The sequence below is a fragment of the Amblyomma americanum genome, chromosome 2, assembly GCF_052857255.1.
Source record: "Amblyomma americanum isolate KBUSLIRL-KWMA chromosome 2, ASM5285725v1, whole genome shotgun sequence".
NCBI classification, from domain to species: Eukaryota; Metazoa; Arthropoda; class Arachnida; order Ixodida; family Ixodidae; genus Amblyomma; species Amblyomma americanum.
In genome coordinates this window covers 85,418,092-85,432,859 of record NC_135498.1, presented here as the reverse complement: position 1 = coordinate 85,432,859, position 14,768 = coordinate 85,418,092, and the positions used below count along the sequence as shown (strand labels likewise).

Here is a 14,768-nt window from a genome sequence, read left to right as displayed (position 1 = left end):
AAACAGTAAACAATCAGTCCTGTCACGTTCCATCGTTACCCTCATCTTCCCACTTCCAAAAATGCCTCTTCTGCTAGTAGTGATAGGGAGGTGCTACTTATGCATGTGTCTTTATAATCAAACATTTTTTTAGGCTCAATAATTTTCTGTGCTTTTTCATTTCGGTTTCAGTCAACTGTCACTGTATTGCATATAATCTTTGATTATAAAGACACATGGGTGAGCAGTGCATTGCTATCGCTTCTAGTGAATCAAAGCGTATTTCTGGAAGGGGAAAGATGAAAATAATGATGGAGCATGAGACGGGACTGATTGTTGGCTCTTTTTTGTGCACTGTGTATATTGTAATGCTTAATGAATCAAATTCTTCTGTTAATTCAGTGCATAGTGTGTAGTGCTTCTCATCCTTCTGTCTGTCTCTTCGAGTGCTGTTTTTGAAAATGCTGAACCAACCGCCCCAAAACCATTTTGCATGTGGTATATGTCTATATTTTTTTTTATTTGCTTTGAATGCTTCTGATTCTTATGATGATGTTCTTATCTCATGTTTTTATTGCAGATAGCAAGAATATCACTGCCTGCTTGTTGCACAGCTTTGCTGTGTCATGGGGTCTGACTGCTTTACCTGCACATCCAGGTGTGGCCACACTAATACCATAACTGTTTCATTTCAGCCAGTAAACCTTTCTCGTGTCATTCAAAGAGCACCTAAAGTTTTTAATGAGACTTTGGGTTATTGGTGCAGTTGGAGGAGAAAAGACTTGTGGTGCATGATTATGCATTCTTGTGTTGTAGAGCAGCTGCCTTTCCTTATCCCTTCACTGTGATGTATTCACAGAAAAGTATGCTGAAGACTTCATACATCATTCTGTGGGAAAGGTGCTGCCTATAACACAACTGATAAGTGTGCTCAAAAAAGTATCATGATGTATCTAGTGGATTGGGTGAGATATCTGGGTACACAACACAAAGATAGCAATTTTAGCAGACATCAGTTGATGAGACGTCAGTGCATGTTTTTTGTGCAGCTGACATGTGACAAGACTGAATAACTTTGTGATGGTGTATTTTAGTTTATAAACTTGAAATTGGGTCATTCCAAGCCATCTGACCCAGATTTTGTTCGAGCATCTTCAATTTCCTTTAAAAAATGCATATAGTTTATTATATTACAAGAAGAATCATTATCCCAGCTTGTTTTTGCAAAAAAAAAAATTGTGCTGTGGCCCCATCTTTAAGGGGCACTAAAGGGAAATACTAAGTCAGGCTAGACTGGTAAGGTAGGATCACATGAAAGCACTTACGTCATTTTAACCAGAAAACAACACTTATAGATATACGTGTAAGAAAAGCGAGAAACACCTGGTAACGTCCATTGTAGATTTGAGCCGTGATAGCGAGTGGCGTACTCGTGAGCTTTCTGGAGGAAAGCTATATCGTCATATGGGGCCATTAGCGTCGAAATGCGAAGAAGGCAGCATGGCGAGCATAGCCGACAGTGCGATGGGTCTCGTAGTTAAAACAGCGCAAAAGCGATAACTGAAAGAAAGGTTAGCTGCAAACATCAGCGCTGAAGCTTTCGCTGGACATTCTGTGCACTCTGGCTGTGTACAGCCATTGTACACAGCAAGATCAGAACCGCAAAGCTCAGAACTACATTCATGGTGCGTATGCTTGCTATGCGGCTCGTGAAGCAGCTTCTTTCTCAATTCAACCATCGAATCAGCTACTTTGGGCTGGCAGCAGGCATTATGAAATAGCGAAGTGTTTTTTTTATTTTTAGTATGTGCTCGCACAGACATGCAATCATGCACATCATAAACATGTGAAGCACTATGCAGGTGCATGATCTTATATGTTTTCTGCACAGTGGAAAGGTGAATGTTCTAAAGATATTTGAAGTACCACATGCATCACTTTTCATTTGGCTTAATAAAGAACACATGACTCAGTTTTTTGAGACTAGACATTATACTTTCACTTACAAAAATTTGAAATTAATTTGTTTCATGTTTCATTATTCTTAAACTGAAAAAGGTGGAAAGCTATTCATTTTTGAAATCATTTACCAAATTTTATGGTCTCACAAAAGTTGTATGAATGGCAAAGCAGCCTATAAAATGTTTCAGCGATGAGAAAACCTAAGCCATGCCAGAAAAAATCCTAAATTGGAGAAAAGTTGCTTTCTGTGGCATATTCAGCTGTCAGTTGCATAGTGATGTGGTCCTGGTAAGCATCAGAAAGGTAGTAAGCTGCACAATACCATTCAGTCGCATTTATTATCACAAGCTTAATTCGACTAATTTTTCTAAAAAGCATCATTCTGCAAGTTCAGCATCAATGCCCTACCATGGTATTGCTCCCTGCCTGCTCCTCAGTACAGTGCATGCTGGAGCCAGCTGCAAGTGTAGGTTTAAGCAGTGCTGCAGGTAGTGTGCTGGGCTTGAATGCTTTCATCTTCTGGAGTACAGAGGTCTACTCAAGGGCACGGTTACAAAAAATAAAAATTAAATGGCCACTAAGCAGAAGCATCAAGTCAACCCTCATGGTAACTGGAGATGTGGACCAAAGACCGCTGCAGCCACGCTCTTCATTGCACAGATTCAAGAAGCACTATGAAATGATGGTGCTGTCTTCTGCTTCCTTGAAGTCATTCAAGAAAAACAAATTGAACTCACTAAGTGGTTTAAAAGAGCACCTTGGAAAGAACAGTAGTGTTTCATCACATCGTCTTCATGTGCAGGCTCTTTCCCACTTAAGGGAAAACTGGGAGTGGATGGCTACCGTGCTTCACAAAGCACAGCTGCTGACAGCTGGGGAGAATTGATGGCAAAGGTACATGCACAATAAATATGCGCCCGTATTAGCTGGCTCTTGGCAGCAGCGGTTCTCAAAGTGTGGCGGTGTCGCAGTCCCAGTTTCTCTCTACGTGTGAAACAGCCAGTGGTACTTCAACTGTGCATGCTAGAATTACATCGTAATCAGTGACCCAATTGTTTCAAGTGTTCAAACATGGATGAACATGCTACCAGGCCTTTCAACCCACAAACATGGGAACATCCACTTGGAGCACCTTGCAGCACTGCTTATATATGGTTTGCAACCGGCTCTAGTGAGCACTGCAGTAAAGAGCAGGCACAGAACAATGTTGAGGTTTGTCATCGGTGCTCAGCTTTCAACACTGTTTTCTCGCCTAATACAAAAATTACTTCAATCACTCTCCAGAATAAATTGCATTCAATGGTAATGTGCAGCTTACTACCTTTCATATTTTTACTATTATCACCTCACAATGAATTCACACCTTAATATGGCACAAAAAGCTACTTTACTTAAGGGGGGACACTGGTCTTAAAGCTATTTTCATTATTTCTATGCCAATAATAATGAAATTTAACTATATTGCCCTGTTTTTTGTGCTGATTTCAAATATGCCTTTCTTTTTTTTCTAAGCTAGTTATTACCCAAGTTAGATCACATTAATTAGTCATTAATTAGAACCTCACTACAATGAAAATGGCTTGGCAAAAATTAATTTTTTAAACATGGCTACATAGCCTAATGAATAGAGAATGCAATGTTCAAGGCAGTTTTTCCATTTTATCCATGTGTGTAATTTAATGAAACTTTGAACATCAACGTTCAAAATGTGCTTGTCAAGCATTCAAAAGTTTGCAAAATCATTAATTTTTGAAGCCTGATAGGGGAATTCTGTCTTGAACATTGCAACCCCTGCACCTTAAGCTTCCTTTAGCAAAAAAAATTACATCTCTATCTGCTCTAGATGCAGAGATATCATTGTCCCAAAACAGCCGGGTGGCAAGAATTTGCAAATTGAGAAAAATGAGAAAAACCCAAATGGGCCACAATTTATTGAATATTCATGATGATATCTGCATATTTATATTTCCTGGGGGCTAATAAGCACCAGGCATGTAGTCTGACTGCTGCTTGTGGGTAGAGTGCCGCTTTTGCAGTGCCCGTTGCACACTTGCAGAAGAGGCCCGTTTGCGCATAGACTCGGTTGTTCGTCGCCTATCCTTCTCAGCCATCCTCTTCCTGTTACTTAGGCCAAGGTTAATGTCCAGCTCGCTGAGTATTTGGGAAGACGCTTGAAGACTGCCTGCATTGAAACGGACAACAGCCTCTGCAACAGCGGCTTGAACCGCAAATAATGATGCATGGCGCTCCTTTGGTGCCAGTGACCATATTAGCGAGTGCAAACTCTCGTTGCTGTTTTGAGTTTTTCCTCGCTGGCAACGCTCCAGCAGCTTTCGGTCTGCCAAGCGCTGATATATTGGCAATAGTGCCTTGCACACATGCAATGGCAAGCTATATCTGTGCTTCGGAGTGGGCTCTCGCTTTGCTGCGGCAGCATTTTGGCGGCACCATGAGCTTGGGCCCATTGGGCACAGGCTGTGATTTGACACATTATCATTTGATGTAACGTGGTGATACGTGGCCATCACTGCCTGCTGCATTGCTTCGACATCTCCGGTGTGAGACTTCAAAGCCCAGCTGTAGTATGCAGTCAACTTGTTCACAAGGTCGCCCGTGAGCTTGCCTTTGCCACTGAGGCTCTCTGTTCCCTCGCCTTTGTGCTTAGCAATCACATTGCGCAGGGCCGTGCCCATGCGCTTTTGCACATGGTTTGTGCAGTCCTCTTTCTGCACTTTTATAAAACCATACACATCAGCCTCCTGCAGTGCCAGAATTGTGCGGCTATCTCCGTCACACAAAACTGTCGTGTATCGAAGGCCATGTTTCTCTAATGACCTTTGAAACATGACAAGTGCAGCCTGCACTTCCATCTCGCCAGATTTTTTTTCCGTGTTTTTCTGACACCTGTGGCTGCTCTTCCATGCCTCATACGATGGGTCACTTTCCGTAGGCCCGCGCTTGCACCCCGCACAGAAGTTGCTGAACACAACATAGTCTAGTACAAGTCCAGTGAACAGCTCAATCACTGCGGCCACACCGATGTGCGATGAATGACCCCGGGTCATCCACGAACCGTCGAACGAGACAGCGATATTTCCAGGGTTGTCCAAGTGCAACTCTGTGTAGAGCTCGCGAACGGAACGGGCACTGTCCATCATCACTTTTTCGGCTGCGCGTGTTGTCGCGGGCGTCAGCTTGTTTTTCATGTAACCTTGCCAGGTTTTACAGTGAAGCCCTCTATGGGAGATATTCATTACTGCAAAGACATCGTTCAGTGCAGTTTGCCGATTTCCCGTACTTTGCATTGCCCATGCAGCAAGAATATTAACAGTAAATGGACTTATTTTTTGGCTTCCTTGAGCGCGCGGCGAACTCCACGCAGATGAAATCTCGCCGCAGTTCACGCACAAGAGAGCGAGCCTCACGGCTAAACCGTATTCACGATCACCTTTAGAAACGTCCACGTTTCCGCCACACACCTTGCACTTGACGGCACTCAGCAGTTCGGTGAAAGATTCCAGATTCACAACAGTGAACGCAGTATCGTGTACACTGCCGTTGGCGTCTCGAAGCGGGCGATCGTCGCAGTTGCCGATGAAATCCTGTTTCCTCTGCGTTGCTGAAGTCGAATCGAGAGCTTGTAGCTTTTCTTTAGCTTTCGCTTCAATTTCGAGCAATTCCGAACGCTGTAGCATCCTGGTGTCGCAGCGTATGCGGCCGCTGTGCGTAGCTGTCGCCGAGCTCGTTAGGCTTACTTCGTCGTCCGCTAACGCCGCTTCACCGGCCGCTGGCTCTTGCGCATTATCGGTGCTTTCCGATGATGCAGGACGTGAAGGAAGGTTGTTGACTCGCTTATTTCTTTTCCTCTGACCGAACTTGTGCCGCGAGTGGAATTTAATCGGCGACATCGTTGTGCGTCGGTCTCGCTTCTTTCAACAAAATGGCGCCGGGGACGCGTCTGCCAGCGACCAGCAGCAAGCCTAGCAGACGAAGCATGCGAGAATCCGCCAATGGGAGGGCTCGTTTCAGTCACGTGCTCATATCAGCGAATCGAACCTCGCACTTTTTTTGTTGTTTGTGCTTGTTTTTCTCCGCGGCCATTCAGGGCATGCAAGCACAAGCGGCGGGAAATTGAAGCGCAGAGAGTCTTCTTTCAAACGAGACCAAGATGGCTGCGATCGGCGCGCTGAGACGAGCGTTCCGCGGAGTAGAAAATGCACCGTTTTTATCGTCTGCTCATGCACAAAATCGGGTGACGCGGTGATTTACATTTCGTAATACGGCAAAAATATTGATTTCTGGGAGACAAAAATTTGTGAAACTGGAGATTAATAGTTGTAGATTCCGAAAATGCCAATTTCGAAAATTCAACTTTTTGGTCATTTTTTGGTCCCAAAGACCCGTGTCCCCCCTTAAATTAAAAAATTTTTTTCTTAGTGCTTACGGTTTCTAATCGCTGAAACATTTTTTTGGCTTCTTTGTCTGGCAGGCAACTTAGAAAGTAGTTGTAATGATTACTGTGAGAACATAAAATTACATCAAAAATTGAAAAATCGAAGTTTTGTACCTGTTTCGAGTTTATTATTTATTTATTGTTACACGAGTTTCGAAACTTGAGATGGCGGCTTTGGCATAGAAATGTTTTTCGTAAAAAACAAGCTGGGATAAGATTTACCTTAGTAATGTAATAAACTGTGATGGTTTTATGGAATTTGAAGATGGTTGAACACTTAAGTCTGTCAATTGGCAAGCAGTGACATAAATGTGCATCTCCACCTTAAGTAATCACAAACTTAACTAAAATGCAAGGGGAATGACAGAATTAAAATCACTTATTTTTACCTTTAATAAGTATATGGGTGGAGGGGGTGCTGAAGAAAACACTAGCTCGACATATTTTGCCACCACTTTTTTGGAGGCTAAGAGAAATGTTGTGTACTATTTTTGGTAGTGCCACATACTTGATCTAGTTTTGTGTTCAGCCTCTTTCACATTGTTGGGAACTTTCTACCACTGCTTCAGCTCTGTTTTTGCCACTGCCTGCAAAGGCGGTAAGGGAAGCCTGCTTTTTGAAGGCTCTCGACTTGTATGTTACTCGGCTCCGTCTGAAGTTGTTAGGTGCTGACGACAGCAGAATTACAGGAGGAAGGTTCTTTACCCGTGCAACAGGTTAAGGATGCGGAAAATAAATATACGCTCTTTCTGTCGCTATTCTAGGAGTATCAGTGTAACACGTCGCATTCAAATGACTAGCTTGAATCTAAACCCCTGAGACACTCGTCTTGTGGAATTTCCAAATTGGTGCATAGTGAATGTGAAAAAATGATGAGATTTCAAAGCCTGTGGTTGTGCAAGATTGACGTTTTGATTTTTGGTCGGGTGTAACAACTTTCATGAAATTATTATATAGTTGGGTAAAATTCGAAACAAAGCAGCAAATGCCTCTCAAATGATTGCACCCAGCCAATGGCAAGGACTTATTCTCAAAATGTGGTTAATCCCCTTTGACCTGCTAGGGTGGCGTCGTAGGGGGAGCCAGACGAAAGCAAATTAACCATGGCATAAGGAAAATCGTTCGACGTCATCGGCTGGAGCACCTCCTTTGAATGGTATCTGCTGCTTCTCTCTTGATATGTATCCGACTATAGCAACATTCACAAAACAGCTAGCAATTGCCTTATGTTATGTCCAGATTTTAACATTGGTGAGATATGTAAATGATCTTTTACTGGTTTAATGGTTTGTTAAATGATGCCAACTTTCCTTGATTGTTCCTGAAGTCTCAGTATTTATTCACATTCACTGTGCTTTGGAAGTGCCGCAAGGAAAGTGTGAAATGTTTAGATGCAACGCAGTTCTTTAAAGGTGTAGTAAAGAGGATTCTGAGCTGGTATTTTTGCCGTGAAAACTTTATCTACATGCTCCGAGCATTCTTGGAAACTTCGAATTTTTGTCTTGTGGCGCCAATTTCTCTGTTAAATTGGATTAGATGTCCTAGCTGCCACCATTTTTTTTAACTGACCTCTGAGAATAGGAGGAGTCAACTAGCGTGGGGAGTGCGTTCAGCCAGTCACGTGGCAGCTCTTGCTTTTGCTTTGCTTTCAGGTTTCTATGAATAGTTTTAATTGCAGACAGCATAGCTGCCAATTAGGCCCACAGAAATAAAAATCTCCGTGAACTGTTTTCACAAATCATTCCCCGTATTACTACGTATCACACTGCCGATGGCAAGTGGCAAGCCACCATGTGACTGACTGTAAGGCACTCCTCAAATTGGTTGACTCCTACTCTTGGTCAATTAAAGAAAAAAAAAGGTGGGAAACGGGACGTTTCATCTGATGTAATATGAAAATCAGCTCCACAGGACTATTCAAAGTTTCTAAGAAAGCTTGCAGCATGTAGATCGAGTTCCCATCATAAAAAGGTGAGCTCAGAATCCTCTTTAGTGCTCCTTTAAACAGGACCATATGTTGAGCTCATATTTCTAGAATATTAAAGAAGTCATGGCAATTTATTTTTCGCAGTCTTATCTGGTTAAATGACCGTGTCGCAAGCTCATACCCTCTAAAGGCAGAGCTGAGTAAAATACAAGTCGAGACAGTAAACAGGATTCTTCCCTTTGCCTCTTTTGCAAGCAGTGGTAGAAACAGTGTAAAAGCAGTTTTACAGTGTGACCAACAGTGTGAGAAAAACTGAACAGAGAACTGGATCAAAGTGTATACTACAACCATAATTACGCAAATTCTCTCATAACTTGAATCATTGCCATCAGCCTGACTATGCCCACTGTAGGGTAAAGGCCTCTCCCATATATTTCCTTTGACGGCTGATGCCACCGTATCCCAGAAAACTTCATCTGCCCACCTAACTTTCTGGAACCCCCTGCTATGCTTGCCTTCCCTTGGAATCCACTCTGTTAACATGAAGGAACAGCAGTTATCTTGATTTCAGAATACATGCCCTGCCCAAGCCCATTTCTTCCTCTTGATTTCGGTAGCATGTCAATAACCCGCATTTGTTCCCTCACTGTTCTGCCTGCTTCAGGACTCTTAAATGTTACACCTATCGTTTTTCTTTCCATAGCTCACTGCATTGTCCTAAACTTTAGCTGAACACTTTTCGTTACCCTCCATGTTTCTGCCCCTTAGGAGAGTATTGGCAAGATTCTAGAATACATGGTGGCAAAATATGATGTCAAGTTGATATTTTCTGCTCCCTACAACGTTTCAGAATTGTGCTTTTTTGTAGAAATCATTGTGCCAAAAAACAGGCTGTGGAAAAAACCCGCACGCAAACCAAAAGGCCACAACTGGACATGTGTTCACTGACATTACCAGGTCAGACATGCAGATTCCTTTATCATACAAGTACACAGGCAAAGCTGATGCAGTCATCTCCACCTCTGCTTATATGAAACACTGTCCACACTTCCCACGTTACTGGTCCAGATGACAGATTAAAAATCTTAGCACTATGGAACAAAGGCTTAAGCTGTTTTTTTTACTTTCATCCTTTTCCCTCTGCTGTCCACACGTGGCACAACGCGGTAACAGGTGTGAGCTTGCCGGCTTCATCATAGAGACCAAAAATGCTGAAGGCCAAAGCTAGAGGCAGTCTGACAGTGGCAAGGCCTCATGGGCACTGACTTGAAACATAAGACTACAATACCCCTCTTTACCTCCTTTGAATACACTGCCGTGAAGCTCAAAACAAGTTTGCTTTTTGTTTGAACTCGGGTGATACACCCAGCAAATGTGTTTTGGTCTCACCTGCATACATGCATCCTTTCTCAAAAATTTTGAGCCCAAGAAGTCTGCTTCTCGGCCATGGTGTGTGTCTCATTACCTATCACCAGGTTTATAAACCTCATGAAGGTAAGAGGAGCTCTCATCCTCACACCCTTGAAATATAAGGCTTCCCAGGTTGCTGCAAGGGCCTCGTTATGCAGCTTGGAATCAAACTCCTTAGGCTGTAATTTTTGACAAAGGCCATACATCAAGGAACTACTGAATCCCTTCATGTGGTGCTTCAGCACTGAAATCTAATCCCCAGCCTTGCACATTGATAACCCGCAGCATTGCAACTATGGCTCTAGGCTGGCTGGCAGAACTTCCAAACACGAAGTAATACCTAAACACCTGCAAGGCGAAGCCTTTAAAACTGCGCTCAATGTTTTGGTCTACACAAGCAAGGGAAATATCTCTCACGATAGGAACCACTCTTGAATGCATGCAAGCTCATTTCTTTCTTTTTCTTCGTGCAAAAGCTCTTCTGCCCACAACTGTGGTATTTTTGTTGGTGCAGTCTCCAAGGTTTTGCAATTTCTCCTTGATTCTTGAGAAGTTTGGGCAGGCTCAGGTGTGGCTTCTATTCTGAGTAATATTTTCTTTGTGTGTGTGGACCAAAACATTTAGCGCAGTTTGCAAGGCTTTGCCTTAGAAGTGTTTAGTTACAACTACTTCATGTTTGTAAGGCCTTCAAAAAGGAAAGCATGGGATTGGACTTGAGTGTTAAAGTGCCAGACGAAGAGACTGCAGTTCCTTGATGCTCTTATGGAGGGGAAAGCATGGCATGTTTGCTAGGCTTACTATCCAAGGACAAAAGCACCTATCCTGAGTTTCTTGTTGACATATTCGAAGTTGATGAAGAGTGATGTCTCTTACTTCAGGTAAATGCTCAGTAGATTTTGCCACCATCATATGCTATTGCCATTCAGTCTAAAAAATTAGCAATAACCAGCCATTCACAAGATTTGGTTGTATATGTGTGTGCAGGTGTGATACAAGGCCAAGTGAAGACACCAGCTCAGGATAGGCTGGTAGGGAACATGGTTGCTGTCATACTACCTTAATAAGCTATCTCATTGCCTTGGCAATGTGAGTTAGAGGTAAAAGTATGTGCGGTTTCTCGCACCAAGGAAGATTGCATACCGCTTGAGTTTGGTGTCAGGCACAAGACAGGCTACCTGCCATTGTTGGTGCCATAGGTGCTAATGTTTTCTGGTCAATATTTTATCAGTCGGACACCCTGGTGTCAGCGGGCAGCAGGAAGAGAATTTTTTATGTAGTTACGCTGACAGGTTCACATCTTACAGTGCACTGTGCCTCGTGTGAATGGCGTAGTTGAAAGGATGAAAGAAAAATTGTTGCATAAGGTTTAAGATTTTTATTCTTTCATATTCCTTCACTGGGATCAGTTAATGTGGGAAGTGTCAGAAGGCTTTCATATCGGGAAATGGAGGTGATATCATCAGCAGTCTCTTCATTCACTAATGTAAGGAATTTGCATTTTTAGCGCAGCAGTGATGGCGAACATGTGTCCTGTTGCAGCCTTTTTGGATTGCGCACCTTCCCGCACTGCATATCTTGAGGTTGTAAATAAGTTTCTGTTGTGTATTAAACTGCGAGTCAGGACTGGGTTTACATTCTCTCTGTGTTAGTGTTTTTTGCTCTGTTTTACTTGAGTATGAATTCTTACCAACTAGTTCATTTCGCCGTCTTAACTGGTGTATACCTTTGCTCAAGCTAAGGAGCTAATGGTTGAATGCTTTTATAGTGCGTAAGCAGAATACTTACATAGTAATTAAAGCAGAAATAAATGATTTCCTGACCAGATTTTTTATATTCTGTGTACAATACTAGAGTTACGCTTAGTCAGACTTAAGTATGCGCTGCAGCCAAAGGATTCTTTTCTCGGGTCTGAAGGATTTTAAAGGTAACCACGTATTTTCAGTTCGCTTTCAGGTTTATTGTTTGAATATCTACCTCTTTGCAGGGAAATTTTTTGTGCGACAAGTGTTCCATTTGAAAACTGACTTGAAATCATATTTTTGTATTTTGATGAAGTACGAATGGTTGGATGAAAAGAGTATCCATATTTTTGTGCTAGGTGCAAATAGCTATGAGTAGCAGCCTGCTTGCCTTTGGCTATGCTAATTTTGTTTATTAATCTTTCCTCTGTTTAATGTAATAATAAAAGGTATCCCAGCTGCTCCAGTAGAGGGCATTTAGGGGTAACATAAACAAATCAATAAATGTTGGTAGGGCAACGGAGCGGATTCGAAGAGAAGGCAAGTGTAGAAGGGGGCGGCCGAAAGTTAGGTGGAGGGATGAAATTAAGAAGTTTGCAGGCATACGGTGGGTGCAGCTGGCAAAGGACTGGGTTAATTGGAGAGACATGGGGGAGGCCTTTGCCTAGCAGTGGGCATAGTCAGGCTGATGATGATGGTCTGTATTGATAAATTCCTGCATTCAAATTTGAAGGAACCTACTTTCACTGAAAAGAGGTTTTGAAGCCAGTGTCTAATAAAATGCAGGTACCGCTACCAGTGGTCATTTTCACAAGCAAACTGGTGCTCTCATGGCAGTTATTGTGAGCATATGCTTGAAGGTACGGTGCTCTGCCATTCACTTCAAAACAGTCATCACGGAGTCTTCTTTGGTCTTGACGTCACAACTGGAAACTGAGTAGTGGGAAAAAATGTCCCATTTTTAAATTCGGTTGGCTGCAATAAATGTGATTAACATAGACAGAAAGTACCACAGAGTCCGTGACTCAGTTTTTGCATGAAACAAAAATTAGATGGAGTCCTCAGTGCGTCCTTAACTGCGGAGGCTATATGAGGGAATGAGTTCTTGTGGTAGTTTACTGAATTGCAGCCCGAAGGACTCATAACGTGGCAAGAATACTTCTGTACTGCTGCCATTCCTGTAGGTGATCATCCTCATTCCTTTTTACAGACTTGGGCAAGTCATCGGTGACCTTTCCACACCATGCCGTCCCAGGAGCGTTGCTGTGCGTGAGTGCACAAGTATTGTTGAGCAGATCTATGTAAGCCAGCAGCTGTGCCGTACAAGCTCTGCAGACAAATAAACGTTTGATGGTAGCAGGTTGTTTTTCTTTGTTTGCAAACAGGCCAAGGAGACAGCCATATTTTTCCTTTTACATCACCATAATTTATGCTCTTCAGGTTGCAGTGCATCAGTTTATGGTTTGTCATGCAGTGAATGTGCTCCTTAATCTTAGTTTAATGCATCATATAGAGTTTAGACAGCGTCTCTCATTATAATTATATCCGGTATCTGTAATATTTTATTAAGTCCCATTCCACATGCTGTTTCATCAAATTTCTGGCGTCGAGCATGCCGAGCCACAGTATACAGCAGTAGTACCATGCGTATGCCAGTCGTGCTGCTACCCAGCTTGCTCAGTTATGGCCATCACTCAATATTCTGTTTATGCCTGCCATAATAGCTGCACCTGAGCAATGCACGGCAATCTACATTGTACTATGCCAGGCACTCAGCAATAAGCACCATAATGCCTTGCACCTACCAGTACCTGGTACTATACTGGCCACCCAACAGTGCCCGACATGTTAACCGGCACTCACGAGCACCTGCCACTATGCTGGGCAATCAACAGTGCATTACCCGGCACCCAGCACTATGCTGGGCACCCACCATGATACCCAACACCCATCATATGGTGGGCACCCACCATTGCCAATCACCATAATCCACCATCATGCGGGTGCCGGGTCAGAATGAAACCGGTTTAAAGTGTTACAGTGTGGGCTGCATTTTGTCCTTTTCTTTCATCTACAATGAAAAATATTCTTAAAATATTAATGAAAAGATCCGGCTCATTATCATTTGCAAAATTTTTATTGGCATACAAAAAAAACGTACAAATGGAACATCATTTTACAAGGCATCACATCTCTTGTGAGCTTATATTGCTCCTTAACAAGTCTGGTCAGAAAAATGCGGGTACAATAAAAAGCTTGGAAGCGAGTAATGCAGAAAAAAGATTGCCCGTTTGGACAGTTGTCATGCAACATGGCTTGAATAGAAATGGTTGTTATGCTGGGGCTCCAGATGACTAGCACTGAGATGTAAGCATAGACTTTTTGTGCCTCTGGGTGCGCTTTTACTGCCCCATAAACGAAAGATCCGGAGCAGCGGCATAATCCGGTAAATCGAAGTTGTCGTCGTACAGCAAGCTCCAGTCCATCAGCTCCTTTTCGGCGGGACAATCTTTGCTCTCTCTCTTTCCATTCGTCGAATCAGCCGTCTTCTGCCCCAATACGATAGGATTTTCGGCCACAGCGCAGATCCCTCGTCCAGATGCGCCCGCCTCCTGCTCGTCTCCGCAAGTCCGGTTTGGCCTGAACTTCTTGGAGTCCAGGTGTTCATCTACGAAGATGAATAGACGAACAGTTAGAACCAAACGTCGAATAGGTGCAGAATTGAGCTATGCAACAACATATTTTCAGAAAATGACAAGATGACAAAATATCTACATCCAGCGCCTCTTCTCTGTCTCTCGTCGGTTTCGTAATGACTACAGCCATTACGCAACCTATTAGCACTGAACCTTCACTGGCGATATCAGTGAATGCAAAGGGGCTGCAGTAGTGACGCTAGAGTGCAGATTAACGGTTTTCAACAAGCCGTGTTAAAATACGGTGTCAATCGAAATCGCCCCGAGCACGAATTTCTGATAAGTTTCGATGCGATTGTCACAATCTGGCATCCTCATTCCACAAAATATGAACAAGGTTTTGTCATTTCCTCGCCTGGTTCAAAGTCGGGAGTGGCGCCGAACAACAAAAACTGCAGCCTGAATTTGAAGTGTTGGGCGCCTTTAAGCATTTTCTACGGCCGTCGGAAATGGTTCGTGTCGTTGCAGGAAGTAATAGAAAGCGTCACAAACACGAATCTTATATGTTAGCATGTAGACGCGCAGTGTTCCTCAGCATGCGTTTCCCGTATGGACAAAACAGTGAGCCATTTACCATTTAGAAGTGACGTCCACAAAATATA

General features: G+C 43.1%; 1 protein-coding gene across 14 annotated transcripts in view; it reads left to right on the top strand.

Annotated features, from left to right (window-relative positions):
• Positions 1-12,829, top strand: part of LOC144121544 (uncharacterized) — a 75,318-nt gene extending 62,489 nt beyond the window's left edge. For 11 of the 14 annotated variants that reach the window (XR_013312636.1, XR_013312635.1, XR_013312637.1 and 8 more), the window contains 2 exons: positions 560-637; positions 12,681-12,829. The gene's annotated coding sequence lies outside the window, so the exon portion shown is untranslated. Of the gene's footprint in view, positions 1-559; positions 638-7,457; positions 8,303-10,715; positions 10,760-12,256; positions 12,331-12,680 lie in introns of those variants that run through there. The other 3 variants (XM_077654809.1, XM_077654808.1, XM_077654810.1) reach the window with 3 other exon arrangements.
• The last annotated feature ends 1,939 nt before the right edge of the window (positions 12,830-14,768 follow it).